The sequence below is a fragment of the Rhopilema esculentum genome, chromosome 8 (genome assembly GCF_057945365.1).
Source record: "Rhopilema esculentum isolate cy_ngs chromosome 8, ASM5794536v1, whole genome shotgun sequence".
Classification (NCBI taxonomy): Eukaryota; Metazoa; Cnidaria; class Scyphozoa; order Rhizostomeae; family Rhizostomatidae; genus Rhopilema; species Rhopilema esculentum.
In genome coordinates, this window is record NC_142822.1 from 4,316,520 (window position 1) to 4,333,456 (window position 16,937).

A 16,937-nucleotide genomic window follows, 5' to 3' on the forward strand; every position below is an offset into this window, starting at 1 on the left:
CCAACTTTCCGAATGGTAGAGCAGGCCGATGTATTCTTCCGAATATATTTGCCCGCGACAACGAGCGTTAGGCAGGTAAGCGATATCATTAAGTTTGCCACAGTAAGGTTCATCAAGATGTTCTGCTCAATCCTAAATGCCCAAGGACCACTTCTAAATAAATTGCGAATAAGAACTGCAGTCACAATCGTTATAATGATTGTTATGGGAAATATAACTGTAGCTGCTATCGCGGGCCCATTCGCGGAGAGACATGCTTGATATGCATCCATTTTTCCTAATGAATCATCTAGAAAGCAAAAGGAATTAAATATTATGCCAAACATCCACCATTGTTGTTATAAATAAGCCCTTCACTCGCGCGCGAGTTGCGGGCAATCATTTCTTTCATACAATGATTGCATTCTTGTCGGATAACAGTAAGGTGATACAAAGTAAGGAGTTTCTGTTCTAACAAAGTGAACCTACTTAGCGACTTCTCTGGTATTCTTTTCCTTTTTCTTCCCAACGCCTTAGCAAAAATCTTGGACCACCAACATGACAATACGGTCGGCTGACTTTTTATACCCCCTGCTGGTCTGACGCCTGCTGTCAAGTACGAGGGAGCCGTTCTCATTGGTTAAAATGCCCGATAATCATATTTATCCATTTCCAGCACTATCAATATTTTTCCATCGTCAAGGTCACAGCTCGCTAATACATTCATCCTTATTTTGACATGTAGGTGTTTTGGGAGAAATTCGTCTGCTGAATTTTCACACTAAATTTGACCGTATTTAAAAGAATATTGTTTCTACTGACTACGTTTTCACACATTTGCACGCTTCTTTTGTTTCCAATCAGGGAAGGATGCACCTTGAGACTAAGAACATGTTTTTAAGCTCCCGGACTTGTCAAATGTTTAAAAAAATTGAGAAAAAGATGAACAGAAGTTGGATTACGAAATCCTTCTATAGCAGCTTGCTTTTTGAAGGCGAATGTTCCATTTAGACCAATCTTGTCTATGATTGGCTCAGCATAACACGAGGACCTTGCTCTTTAAAAATATTCAAAACATTGCATCAAGGATTCTTTTACGTTCGCTGAGTTCATGCAAATCCTGAACATCGAAAACGAAACACCTTTCATATGTTCTTTGACATTAGTAGTCTTTTCACAAATGCTCTTAAGAGTGAGTCCATCGAGCATTTGTTTGACTTTGACAGAAATCCAGGACTTTATTTTCGTTATGTGACACATTGCTATTTTTAAAATAGAGGCCGACTGTGATGTTTTTCTAAAACCCCCTTTACAGTTTACATTTGAAAAGGAAGAAAATAACTCCTTGTCATTTCTAGATGTTTTGGTTGAAAAGTCTGGTACTGGATTTCTTACCAGTGTATACCTTAAACCCACGTTTTCAGGTTTATACACTCGATGGAGTCCGATTTGCCCAAAACAAAGAAAAATTAACCTCATCAAAACGCCTATTCATAGTGCACTGATGATTTGTTCCCAGTCTAAACTCCTCTCGGAACTTAAACAACTAAGAAAGATATTTCTGGAGAACGGCTATCCAGAGGATATTTTTTCGGTAAAGTTTCTTGGACAAAGTAAAATTTGGACCGCAAAGTGCCCGGTTTATCTAAAACTACCCCGGATCGGTAACAGCTTCTTGCGATTTGAAAGTCAGATTAAACAGGTCATTTCTTTTGTGTCAATCCACGTATTGTTTACAATGCCCTTCCATCCTAGCCTGTGCTCCAGACCCCTAACTTGAAGGTCTCTAGTTAGGGATCTGGAACACAGGCTATTCCATCCATTCAAATGGATTGCGTTCCTACCACGCAAAAGAGTTCCGTTATCTATGAATTCACGTGCCAGTGTGACTCTGCCTACGTAGGACTCACTACCCAAAGATTGAAGGATAGAATAGAACAGCATGTCCCTTCCAGCATTAGAAGCAAAATGAGGCAGCATTTACTGGAAAACCCAGATTGTACTGAATACTATAATGGCGACATGTTTCGGATTATTGGTAAAGCCCGATCGTCGTTACATTTAGTAGTTTTGGAATCTATCTTCATAAACACTAAAAAAACCGCTTATGTGTAGACAGAAAGAGTTCGTTCTCTCCATTGGTAACATTTTTAATAGGCAAGCAGCACTGATTGGGCAATCTCAACAGCCATGTGTTCACGTTTGAAATATTTGAAACGGTTTCTGATTTGCCTATTTCAATCCACAACAGGGTACATATATTTCCTAGCGTAGAGTTTTCGGTCCATGTTCTGACTTTGATACTCTGAAGAGTCTCAGACGAAAAGCTTCAGTATGCTCAAATGTTTGCTTTTTTCAACGCCATTTTTAAGTTTTGTAGCACCAAAAGATTGTTTGCAGGTATCGAATTGCATGACAATCTATCGAATTGTCACAAATAGTGGGCCGGCGTAAAACTGCCAAGGACGGCGGAGGATATTACAGATTTAGCCCCCCTCCCGCTTCCGCGGTACTAAACACTGCTGTTTTTATTCTGGTTAAAATAATGACCTTCCACTTTTTATATGACACTCCTGACAGATTGTTGCTATTACCATAGAGAGATTTATGTTGTTACGGAAAGAGTGAGTAATTTGTTGTGCTTCATCCTTAACTGTTCCTGGAATCGATCTATTCCAATGTTATCTATTCCAGAAGATTTTTCCTTTTTAAAGACAGGAGTACGTGTAAAGGGTAGCATTTTGTTATGGGGACTTGCTTGGTATCTGATGCTGTTAAATTTCGAAGTGTGCTGGGTGCCAAGATAGGTAGAAGTTTTGCAGCTTCTTTTCTTTCTATTGAATGAGCTAGACCTTTGTTGGCATGTTTTATTGTCAGATTGGCACTCCTTTATTGTTTTCCAAAATCTCTTAGGATCCGATTTGTTTTCGTGAATCTTATGGCATTTTTGTCTTTTCATTTATGTTTCCTTTTGTATATCATCGACCAATGATATTAACTTCCAGTCTGTTCAGCTTTGCAGGATTGGTATTACCTTTCAACAAATGCCCTTTTGATCTCGTTGCCAGCCAAGGAAATCTTGTCCCTTGACACTCCTCTCAACGTGCAAAGCATGTCGGTTTAATGATTTTCAGGAAACAGTCGCTGAATACCTTCCATTATCCATTTACGTCTCATTGTTTCAATACCCCCATCCAGTGAGACTGATTTAAGGTCTTTCTGCAAGATCTCTTCATAGAAGTTGCTAAAATTTCTGGATAAAATTACCCTTGGTTTTGTTGGTTGAAAATATATTTTCCTCAAGACTGCAACTACTTCAAGATCACGGAAATATAAACAAAAAGCAACAGATGCTTTAATGACTGCTGGATTGGTGGAGACAATTATATCAATCAAGGTACTTCTTTCAGTTGTTATTCTTGAGGGTTCACATGTTTGCTGTGGAAACCATAGCCGATAACAATGTTCGTTATGCTTTTTTGATCTGCATCTTTCAAATGATTACGCTTTAGGTACCTTTTTGGATTGTCTTCCTTTTTGGCATGCATCGCTTGCAAATAAAGCAGGCCTGACATTTTAGGCCAACAGCCAATACACTGTGGTTCCGGAAAGGCATTTTAGATCCAGGTTCTCATACTAATCGATGCATTTAGATCGCCATTTATTCTTTCATATGGTCTAATGACAGTCGTGTCACGCAAAAAACTCGTGTTTACATGCAAATTAAGTCTTTCTTGACACTGGCATTTGACAGGTCTTGATACTTCAACGAGGAGCAGCATTGTATGGAGTCCTCGACAATGTGGCCTAAGCCAAAAAAATTGTTTCCTTGTTTCTCGAAAGTGACATTTCTGAAAAATTTCTTACAGTTTCTATTTGCTAAAACCATCTATCGATTTGGCGTATGCTATGTTTTTCATGTTAACACGAGTGAAACACAAAACGTCTTTTGCAATTGCAGTCGTAATAAGTTTATATATGTATCGAACTTTATTACATCGATTACCGTTCAAAGTTCAAAGCTGCAAAGAATCCCATGACAAAAAAGATGGTGAGGATTTAGTAAATAGCAAATAGCAAATACTTCAGCAAGACTTCGACAAAGAATCAAAGCATATCGATTAGATCTTATTTATGATCGAAAAAACCATGAGAAAAAAACTTACCTAATAAGCAAATTTTCATCTAAGTAAAAAAAAAATTGTTTTAAAAGGTAATTGTAAAGCCAGAAGTCATCAAATTCGTCAAAGTTTTTCATCAAAAATCATGATATTTCTAAACCAATAGCCTTAGGTTTTGATGAAAATCACCATGATATTCGACCCCTTTCTTCTTCCTTGCTTTTCAAGATACGATTCTACTACTTTGACAACATCATTTTATCACCAACGCAATCTCTAAAAGTCATAAAATTAATCAAAACATTTTTGTCAAAAATCATGATTTTTTCAAGTTCTATAGCCTTAGTTTTTGATGAAAAATCACCATGATATTCGACCTCTTCAATCTGCCTTTCTTATCATCATACGAGTTTACTACCTTACCAACATTGTTTTTTTCACCAATTCTATCATTATCAGTCATGAAATTGATCAAAATATTTTTGTCAAAACCCATGAATTTTTCAAAGCCTATAGCCTTAGTTTTTGATGAAAAATCGCCATGATATTCGACCCCTATCTTTTGCTTGCTTTTCAAGATCCCATTCTACTACATTGACAACATCGTTATTATCATAAATTCCATCTCTAGAAGTCATAAAATTGATCAAAAAATTTTTGACAAAAACCATGAATTTTTCAAAGCCTATAGCCTTAGTTTTTGATGAAAAATCACCATGATATTCGACCCCTATCTATTGCTTGCTTTTCAAGATACCATTCTACTACATTGACAACATCGTTATTATCATAAATTCCATCTCTAGAAGTCATAAAATTGATCAAAAATATTTTGTCAAAAACCATGAATTTTTCAAAGCCTATAGCCTTAGTTTTTGATGAAAAATCACCACGATATTCGACCCCTATCTTTTGCTTGCTTTTCAAGATACGATTCTACTACATTGACAACATCGTTTTTATCACAAATTCCATCTCTAGAAGTCATAAAATTGATAAAAAATTTTTCACAAAAACCATGAATTTTTCAAAGCCTATAGCCTTAGTTTTTGATGAAAAATCACCATGATATTCGACCCCTATCTTTTGCTTGCTTTTCAAGATACCATTCTACTACATTGACAACATCGTTATTATCATAAATTCCATCTCTAGAAGTCATAACATTGATCAAAAAATTTTTGTCAAAAACAATGAATTTTTCAAAGCCTATAGCCTTAGTTTTTGATGAAAAAACGCCATGATATTCGACCCCTTTCTTCTTTTTTGCTTTTCAAGATACGATTCTACTACATTGACAACATCGTTTTTATCACAAATTCCATCTCTAGAAGTCATAAAATTGATCAAAAATTTTTTGTCAAAAACCATGAATTTTTCAAAGCCTATAGCCTTAGTTTTTGATGAAAAATCGCCATGATATTCGACCCCTTTCTTCTTCCTTGCTTTTCAAGATACTATTCTATTACATTGACAACATCGTTTTTATCACAAATTCCATCTATAGAAGTCATAAAATTGATCAAAAATTTTTTGTCAAAAACCATGAATTTTTCAAAGCCTATAGCCTTAGTTTTTGATGAAAAATCACCATGATATTCGACCCCTTTCTTTTGCTTGCTTTTCAAGATACCATTCTACTACATTGACAACATCGTTTTTATCACAAATTCCATCTATAGAAGTCATAAAATTGATCAAAACATTTTTGTCAAAAACCATGAATTTTTCAAAGCCTATTGCCTTAGTTTTTGATTAAAAATTCACCATGATATTCGACCCCTCTCTTCTTCCTTGCTTTTCAAGATACGATTCTACTACATTGACAACATCGTTATTATCATAAATTCCATCTCTAGAAGTCATAAAATTGATCAAAATATCTTTCTCAAAAACCATGAATTTTTCAAAGCCTATAGCCTTAGTTTTTGATGAAAAATCACCATGATATTCGACCCCTTTCTTCTTCCTTGATTTTCAAGATACCATTCTACTACATTGACAACATCGTTTTTATCATAAATTCCATCTCTAGAAGTCATAAAATTAATCAAAAAATTTTTGTCAAAAACCATGAATTTTTCAAAGCCTATAGCCTTAGTTTTTGATGAAAAATCACCATGATATTCGACCCCTTTCTTTTGCTTGCTTTTCAAGATACCATTCTACTACATTGACAACATCGTTATTATCATAAATTCCATCTCTAGAAGTCATAAAATTGATCAAAAATTTTTTGTCAAAAACCATGAATTTTTCAAAGCCTATAGCCTTAGTTTTTGATGAAAAATCGCCATGATATTCGACCCCTTTCTTCTTCCTTGCTTTTCAAGATACCATTCTACTACATTGACAACATCGTTTTTATCACAAATTCCATCTATAGAAGTCATAAAATTGATCAAAAATTTTTTGTCAAAAACCATGAATTTTTCAAAGCCTATAGCCTTAGTTTTTGATGAAAAATCACCATGATATTCGACCCCTTTCTTCTTCCTTGATTTTCAAGATACCATTCTACTACATTGGCAACATCGTTTTTATCATAAATTCCATCTCTAGAAGTCATAAAATTAATCAAAAAATTTTTGTCAAAAACCATGAATTTTTCAAAGGCTATAGCCTTAGTTTTTGATGAAAAATCACCATGATATTCGACCCCTTTCTTTTGCTTGCTTTTCAAGATACCATTCTACTACATTGACAACATCGTTATTATCATAAATTCCATCTCTAGAAGTCATAAAATTGATCAAAAATTTTTTGTCAAAAACCATGAATTTTTCAAAGCCTATAGCCTTAGTTTTTGATGAAAAATCGCCATGATATTCGACCCCTTTCTTCTTCCTTGCTTTTCAAGATACCATTCTACTACATTGACAACATCGTTTTTATCACAAATTCCATCTATAGAAGTCATAAAATTGATCAAAAATTTTTTGTCAAAAACCATGAATTTTTCAAAGCCTATAGCCTTAGTTTTTGATGAAAAATCACCATGATATTCGACCCCTTTCTTCTTCCTTGATTTTCAAGATACCATTCTACTACATTGACAACATCGTTTTTATCATAAATTCCATCTCTAGAAGTCATAAAATTAATCAAAAAATTTTTGTCAAAAACCATGAATTTTTCAAAGCCTATAGCCTTAGTTTTTGATGAAAAATCACCATGATATTCGACCCCTTTCTTTTGCTTGCTTTTCAAGATACCATTCTACTACATTGACAACATCGTTATTATCATAAATTCCATCTCTAGAAGTCATAAAATTGATCAAAAATTTTTTGTCAAAAACCATGAATTTTTCAAAGCCTATAGCCTTAGTTTTTGATGAAAAATCGCCATGATATTCGACCCCTTTCTTCTTCCTTGCTTTTCAAGATACCATTCTACTACATTGACAACATCGTTTTTATCACAAATTCCATCTATAGAAGTCATAAAATTGATCAAAAATTTTTTGTCAAAAACCATGAATTTTTCAAAGCCTATAGCCTTAGTTTTTGATGAAAAATCACCATGATATTCGACCCCTTTCTTTTGCTTGCTTTTCAAGATACCATTCTACTACATTGACAACATCGTCATTATCATAAATTCCATCACTAGAAGTCATAAAATTAATCAAAAAATTTTTGTCAAAAACCATGAATTTTTCAAAGGCTATAGCCTTAGTTTTTGATGAAAAATCACCATGATATTCGACCCCTAACTTCTTCCTTGCTTTTCAAGATACGATTCTACTACATTGACAACATCGTTATTATCATAAATTCCATCTCTAGAAGTCATAAAATTGATCAAAATATTTTTGTCAAAAACCATGAATTTTTCAAAGCCTATAGCCTTAGTTTTTGATGAAAAATCACCATCATATTCGACCCCTTTCTTCTTCCTTGATTTTCAAGATACCATTCTACTACATTGACAACATCGTTTTTATCATAAATTCCATCTCTAGAAGTCATAAAATTAATCAAAAAATTTTTGTCAAAAACCATGAATTTTTCAAAGCCTATAGCCTTAGTTTTTGATGAAAAATCACCATGATACTCGACCCCTTTCTTTTGCTTGCTTTTCAAGATACCATTCTACTACATTGACAACATCGTCATTATCATAAATTCCATCTCTAGAAGTCATAAAATTAATCAAAAATTTTTTGTCAAAAACCATGAATTTTTCAAAGCCTATAGCCTTAGTTTTTGATGAAAAATCGCCATGATATTCGACCCCTTTCTTCTTCCTTGCTTTTCAAGATACCATTCTACTACATTGACAACATCGTTTTTATCACAAATTCCATCTATAGAAGTCATAAAATTGATCAAAAATTTTTTGTCAAAAACCATGAATTTTTCAAAGCCTATAGCCTTAGTTTTTGATGAAAAATCACCATGATATTCGACCCCTTTCTTCTTCCTTGATTTTCAAGATACCATTCTACTACATTGACAACATCGTTTTTATCATAAATTCCATCTCTAGAAGTCATAAAATTAATCAAAAAATTTTTGTCAAAAACCATGAATTTTTCAAAGCCTATAGCCTTAGTTTTTGATGAAAAATCACCATGATATTCGACCCCTTTCTTTTGCTTGCTTTTCAAGATACCATTCTACTACATTGACAACATCGTTATTATCATAAATTCCATCTCTAGAAGTCATAAAATTGATCAAAAATTTTTTGTCAAAAACCATGAATTTTTCAAAGCCTATAGCCTTAGTTTTTGATGAAAAATCGCCATGATATTCGACCCCTTTCTTCTTCCTTGCTTTTCAAGATACCATTCTACTACATTGACAACATCGTTTTTATCATAAATTCCATCTCTAGAAGTCATAAAATTAATCAAAAAATTTTTGTCAAAAACCATGAATTTTTCAAAGCCTATAGCCTTAGTTTTTGATGAAAAATCACCATGATATTCGACCCCTTTCTTTTGCTTGCTTTTCAAGATACCATTCTACTACATTGACAACATCGTTATTATCATAAATTCCATCTCTAGAAGTCATAAAATTGATCAAAAATTTTTTGTCAAAAACCATGAATTTTTCAAAGCCTATAGCCTTAGTTTTTGATGAAAAATCGCCATGATATTCGACCCCTTTCTTCTTCCTTGCTTTTCAAGATACCATTCTACTACATTGACAACATCGTTTTTATCACAAATTCCATCTATAGAAGTCATAAAATTGATCAAAAATTTTTTGTCAAAAACCATGAATTTTTCAAAGCCTATAGCCTTAGTTTTTGATGAAAAATCACCATGATATTCGACCCCTTTCTTTTGCTTGCTTTTCAAGATACCATTCTACTACATTGACAACATCGTCATTATCATAAATTCCATCTCTAGAAGTCATAAAATTAATCAAAAAATTTTTGTCAAAAACCATGAATTTTTCAAAGGCTATAGCCTTAGTTTTTGATGAAAAATCACCATGATATTCGACCCCTAACTTCTTCCTTGCTTTTCAAGATACGATTCTACTACATTGACAACATCGTTATTATCATAAATTCCATCTCTAGAAGTCATAAAATTGATCAAAATATTTTTGTCAAAAACCATGAATTTTTCAAAGCCTATAGCCTTAGTTTTTGATGAAAAATCACCATCATATTCGACCCCTTTCTTCTTCCTTGATTTTCAAGATACCATTCTACTACATTGACAACATCGTTTTTATCATAAATTCCATCTCTAGAAGTCATAAAATTAATCAAAAAATTTTTGTCAAAAACCATGAATTTTTCAAAGCCTATAGCCTTAGTTTTTGATGAAAAATCACCATGATACTCGACCCCTTTCTTTTGCTTGCTTTTCAAGATACCATTCTACTACATTGACAACATCGTCATTATCATAAATTCCATCTCTAGAAGTCATAAAATTAATCAAAAATTTTTTGTCAAAAACCATGAATTTTTCAAAGCCTATAGCCTTAGTTTTTGATGAAAAATCGCCATGATATTCGACCCCTTTCTTCTTCCTTGCTTTTCAAGATACCATTCTACTACATTGACAACATCGTTTTTATCACAAATTCCATCTATAGAAGTCATAAAATTGATCAAAAATTTTTTGTCAAAAACCATGAATTTTTCAAAGCCTATAGCCTTAGTTTTTGATGAAAAATCACCATGATATTCGACCCCTTTCTTCTTCCTTGATTTTCAAGATACCATTCTACTACATTGACAACATCGTTTTTATCATAAATTCCATCTCTAGAAGTCATAAAATTAATCAAAAAATTTTTGTCAAAAACCATGAATTTTTCAAAGCCTATAGCCTTAGTTTTTGATGAAAAATCACCATGATATTCGACCCCTTTCTTTTGCTTGCTTTTCAAGATACCATTCTACTACATTGACAACATCGTTATTATCATAAATTCCATCTCTAGAAGTCATAAAATTGATCAAAAATTTTTTGTCAAAAACCATGAATTTTTCAAAGCCTATAGCCTTAGTTTTTGATGAAAAATCGCCATGATATTCGACCCCTTTCTTCTTCCTTGCTTTTCAAGATACCATTCTACTACATTGACAACATCGTTTTTATCACAAATTCCATCTATAGAAGTCATAAAATTGATCAAAAATTTTTTGTCAAAAACCATGAATTTTTCAAAGCCTATAGCCTTAGTTTTTGATGAAAAATCACCATGATATTCGACCCCTTTCTTCTTCCTTGATTTTCAAGATACCATTCTACTACATTGACAACATCGTTTTTATCATAAATTCCATCTCTAGAAGTCATAAAATTAATCAAAAAATTTTTGTCAAAAACCATGAATTTTTCAAAGCCTATAGCCTTAGTTTTTGATGAAAAATCACCATGATATTCGACCCCTTTCTTTTGCTTGCTTTTCAAGATACCATTCTACTACATTGACAACATCGTTATTATCATAAATTCCATCTCTAGAAGTCATAAAATTGATCAAAAATTTTTTGTCAAAAACCATGAATTTTTCAAAGCCTATAGCCTTAGTTTTTGATGAAAAATCGCCATGATATTCGACCCCTTTCTTCTTCCTTGCTTTTCAAGATACCATTCTACTACATTGACAACATCGTTTTTATCACAAATTCCATCTATAGAAGTCATAAAATTGATCAAAAATTTTTTGTCAAAAACCATGAATTTTTCAAAGCCTATAGCCTTAGTTTTTGATGAAAAATCACCATGATATTCGACCCCTTTCTTTTGCTTGCTTTTCAAGATACCATTCTACTACATTGACAACATCGTTTTTATCACAAAATCCATCTCTAGAAGTCATAAAATTAATCAAAAAATTTTTGTCAAAAACCATGAATTTTTCAAAGCCTATAGCCTTAGTTTTTGATGAAAAATCACCATGATATTCGACCCCTAACTTCTTCCTTGCTTTTCAAGATACGATTCTACTACATTGACAACATCGTTATTATCATAAATTCCATCTCTAGAAGTCATAAAATTGATCAAAACATTTTTGTCAAAAACCATGAATTTTTCAAAGCCTATAGCCTTAGTTTTTGATGAAAAATCACCATGATATTCGACCCCTTTCTTTTGCTTGCTTTTCAAGATACCATTCTACTACATTGACAACATCGTTTTTATCACAAATTCCATCTCTAGAAGTCATAAAATTAATCAAAAAATTTTTGTCAAAAACCATGAATTTTTCAAAGCCTATAGCCTTAGTTTTTGATTAAAAATTCACCATGATATTCGACCCCTCTCTTCTTCCTTGCTTTTCAAGATACGATTCTACTACATTGACAACATCGTTATTATCATAAATTCCATCTCTAGAAGTCATAAAATTGATCAAAATATCTTTCTCAAAAACCATGAATTTTTCAAAGCCTATAGCCTTAGTTTTTGATGAAAAATCACCATGATATTCGACCCCTTTCTTCTTCCTTGATTTTCAAGATACCATTCTACTACATTGACAACATCGTTTTTATCATAAATTCCATCTCTAGAAGTCATAAAATTAATCAAAAAATTTTTGTCAAAAACCATGAATTTTTCAAAGCCTATAGCCTTAGTTTTTGATGAAAAATCACCATGATATTCGACCCCTTTCTTTTGCTTGCTTTTCAAGATACCATTCTACTACATTGACAACATCGTCATTATCATAAATTCCATCTCTAGAAGTCATAAAATTAATCAAAAAATTTTTGTCAAAAACCATGAATTTTTCAAAGGCTATAGCCTTAGTTTTTGATGAAAAATCACCATGATATTCGACCCCTAACTTCTTCCTTGCTTTTCAAGATACGATTCTACTACATTGACAACATCGTTATTATCATAAATTCCATCTCTAGAAGTCATAAAATTGATCAAAATATTTTTGTCAAAAACCATGAATTTTTCAAAGCCTATAGCCTTAGTTTTTGATGAAAAATCACCATCATATTCGACCCCTTTCTTCTTCCTTGATTTTCAAGATACCATTCTACTACATTGACAACATCGTTTTTATCATAAATTCCATCTCTAGAAGTCATAAAATTAATCAAAAAATTTTTGTCAAAAACCATGAATTTTTCAAAGCCTATAGCCTTAGTTTTTGATGAAAAATCACCATGATACTCGACCCCTTTCTTTTGCTTGCTTTTCAAGATACCATTCTACTACATTGACAACATCGTCATTATCATAAATTCCATCTCTAGAAGTCATAAAATTAATCAAAAATTTTTTGTCAAAAACCATGAATTTTTCAAAGCCTATAGCCTTAGTTTTTGATGAAAAATCGCCATGATATTCGACCCCTTTCTTCTTCCTTGCTTTTCAAGATACCATTCTACTACATTGACAACATCGTTTTTATCACAAATTCCATCTATAGAAGTCATAAAATTGATCAAAAATTTTTTGTCAAAAACCATGAATTTTTCAAAGCCTATAGCCTTAGTTTTTGATGAAAAATCACCATGATATTCGACCCCTTTCTTCTTCCTTGATTTTCAAGATACCATTCTACTACATTGACAACATCGTTTTTATCATAAATTCCATCTCTAGAAGTCATAAAATTAATCAAAAAATTTTTGTCAAAAACCATGAATTTTTCAAAGCCTATAGCCTTAGTTTTTGATGAAAAATCACCATGATATTCGACCCCTTTCTTTTGCTTGCTTTTCAAGATACCATTCTACTACATTGACAACATCGTTATTATCATAAATTCCATCTCTAGAAGTCATAAAATTGATCAAAAATTTTTTGTCAAAAACCATGAATTTTTCAAAGCCTATAGCCTTAGTTTTTGATGAAAAATCGCCATGATATTCGACCCCTTTCTTCTTCCTTGCTTTTCAAGATACCATTCTACTACATTGACAACATCGTTTTTATCACAAATTCCATCTATAGAAGTCATAAAGTTGATCAAAAATTTTTTGTCAAAAACCATGAATTTTTCAAAGCCTATAGCCTTAGTTTTTGATGAAAAATCACCATGATATTCGACCCCTTTCTTCTTCCTTGATTTTCAAGATACCATTCTACTACATTGACAACATCGTTTTTATCATAAATTCCATCTCTAGAAGTCATAAAATTAATCAAAAAATTTTTGTCAAAAACCATGAATTTTTCAAAGCCTATAGCCTTAGTTTTTGATGAAAAATCACCATGATATTCGACCCCTTTCTTTTGCTTGCTTTTCAAGATACCATTCTACTACATTGACAACATCGTTATTATCATAAATTCCATCTCTAGAAGTCATAAAATTGATCAAAAATTTTTTGTCAAAAACCATGAATTTTTCAAAGCCTATAGCCTTAGTTTTTGATGAAAAATCGCCATGATATTCGACCCCTTTCTTCTTCCTTGCTTTTCAAGATACCATTCTACTACATTGACAACATCGTTTTTATCACAAATTCCATCTATAGAAGTCATAAAATTGATCAAAAATTTTTTGTCAAAAACCATGAATTTTTCAAAGCCTATAGCCTTAGTTTTTGATGAAAAATCACCATGATATTCGACCCCTTTCTTTTGCTTGCTTTTCAAGATACCATTCTACTACATTGACAACATCGTTTTTATCACAAAATCCATCTCTAGAAGTCATAAAATTAATCAAAAAATTTTTGTCAAAAACCATGAATTTTTCAAAGGCTATAGCCTTAGTTTTTGATGAAAAATCACCATGATATTCGACCCCTAACTTCTTCCTTGCTTTTCAAGATACGATTCTACTACATTGACAACATCGTTATTATCATAAATTCCATCTCTAGAAGTCATAAAATTGATCAAAACATTTTTGTCAAAAACCATGAATTTTTCAAAGCCTATAGCCTTAGTTTTTGATGAAAAATCACCATGATATTCGACCCCTTTCTTTTGCTTGCTTTTCAAGATACCATTCTACTACATTGACAACATCGTTTTTATCACAAATTCCATCTCTAGAAGTCATAAAATTAATCAAAAAATTTTTGTCAAAAACCATGAATTTTTCAAAGCCTATAGCCTTAGTTTTTGATTAAAAATTCACCATGATATTCGACCCCTCTCTTCTTCCTTGCTTTTCAAGATACGATTCTACTACATTGACAACATCGTTATTATCATAAATTCCATCTCTAGAAGTCATAAAATTGATCAAAATATCTTTCTCAAAAACCATGAATTTTTCAAAGCCTATAGCCTTAGTTTTTGATGAAAAATCACCATGATATTCGACCCCTTTCTTCTTCCTTGATTTTCAAGATACCATTCTACTACATTGACAACATCGTTTTTATCATAAATTCCATCTCTAGAAGTCATAAAATTAATCAAAAAATTTTTGTCAAAAACCATGAATTTTTCAAAGCCTATAGCCTTAGTTTTTGATGAAAAATCACCATGATATTCGACCCCTCTCTTCTTCCTTGCTTTTCAAGATACCATTCTACTACATTGACAACATCGTTGTTATCATAAATTCCATCTCTAGAAGTCATAAATTTGATCAAAAACTTTTTGTCAAAAACTATGAATTTTTCAAAGCCTATAGCCTTAGTTTTTGATGAAAAATCACCATGTTATTCGACCCCTTTCTTCTTCCTTGATTTTCAAGATACCATTCTACTACATTGACAACATCGTTATCATCATAAATTCCATCTCTAGAAGTCATAAAATTGATCAAACATTTTTTGTCAAAAACCATGAATTTTTCAAAGCCTATAGCCTTAGTTTTTGATGAAAAATCACCATGATATTCGACCCTTTTCTTTTGCTTGCTTTTCAAGATACCATTCTACTACATTGACAACATCGTTTTTATAACAAATTCCATCTCTAGAAGTCATAAAATTAATCAAAAAATTTTTGTCAAAAACCATGAATTTTTCAAAGCCTATAGCCTTAGTTTTTGATGAAAAATCGCCATGATATTCGACCCCTCTCTTCTTCCTTGCTTTTCAAGATACGATTCTACTACATTGACAACATCGTTATTATCATAAATTCCATCTCTAGAAGTCATAAAATTGATCAAAATATTTTTGTCAAAAACCATGAATTTTTCAAAGCCTATAGCCTTAGTTTTTGATGAAAAATCACCATGATATTCTACCCCTTTCTTCTTCCTTGATTTTCAAGATACCATTCTACTACATTGACAACATCGTTTTTATCATAAATTCCTACTCTAGAAGTCATAAAATTAATCAAAAAATTTTTGTCAAAAACCATGAATTTTTCAAAGCCTATAGCCTTATTTTTTGATGAAAAATCACCATGATATTCGACCCCTTTCTTTTGCTTGCTTTTCAAGATACGATTCTACTACATTGACAACATCGTTATTATCATAAATTCCATCTCTAGAAGTCATGAAATTGATCAAAATATTTTTGTCAAAAACCATGAATTTTTCAAAGCCTATAGCCTTAGTTTTTGATGAAAAATCACCATGATATTCGACCCCTTTCTTCTTCCTTGATTTTCAAGATACCATTCTACTACATTGACAACATCGTTTTTATCACAAATTCCATCTATAGAAGTCATAAAATTGATCAAAAATTTTTTGTCAAAAACCATGAATTTTTCAAAGCCTATAGCCTTAGTTTTTGATGAAAAATCGCCATGATATTCGACCCCTTTCTTCTTCCTTGCTTTTCAAGATACCATTCTACTACATTGACAACATCGTTTTTATCACAAATTCCATCTATAGAAGTCATAAAATTGATCAAACATTTTTTGTTAAAAACCATGAATTTTTCAAAGCCTATAGCCTTAGTTTTTGATGAAAAATCACCATGATATTCGACCCCTCTCTTCTTCCTTGCTTTTCAAGATACGATTCTACTACATTGACAACATCGTTATTATCATAAATTCCATCTCTAGAAGTCATAAAATTGATCAAAATATCTTTGTCAAAAACCATGAATTTTTCAAAGCCTATAGCCTTAGTTTTTGATGAAAAATCACCATGATATTCGACCCCTTTCTTCTTCCTTGATTTTCAAGATACCATTCTACTACATTGACAACATCGTTTTTATCATAAATTCCATCTCTAGAAGTCATAAAATTAATCAAAAAATTTTTGTCAAAAACCATGAATTTTTCAAAGCCTATAGCCTTAGTTTTTGATGAAAAATCACCATGATATTCGACCCCTCTCTTCTTCCTTGCTTTTCAAGATACCATTCTACTACATTGACAACATCGTTATTATCATAAATTCCATCTCTAGAAGTCATAAAATTAATCAAAAAATTTTTGTCAAAAACCATGAATTTTTCAAAGCCTATAGCCTTAGTTTTTGATGAAAAATCACC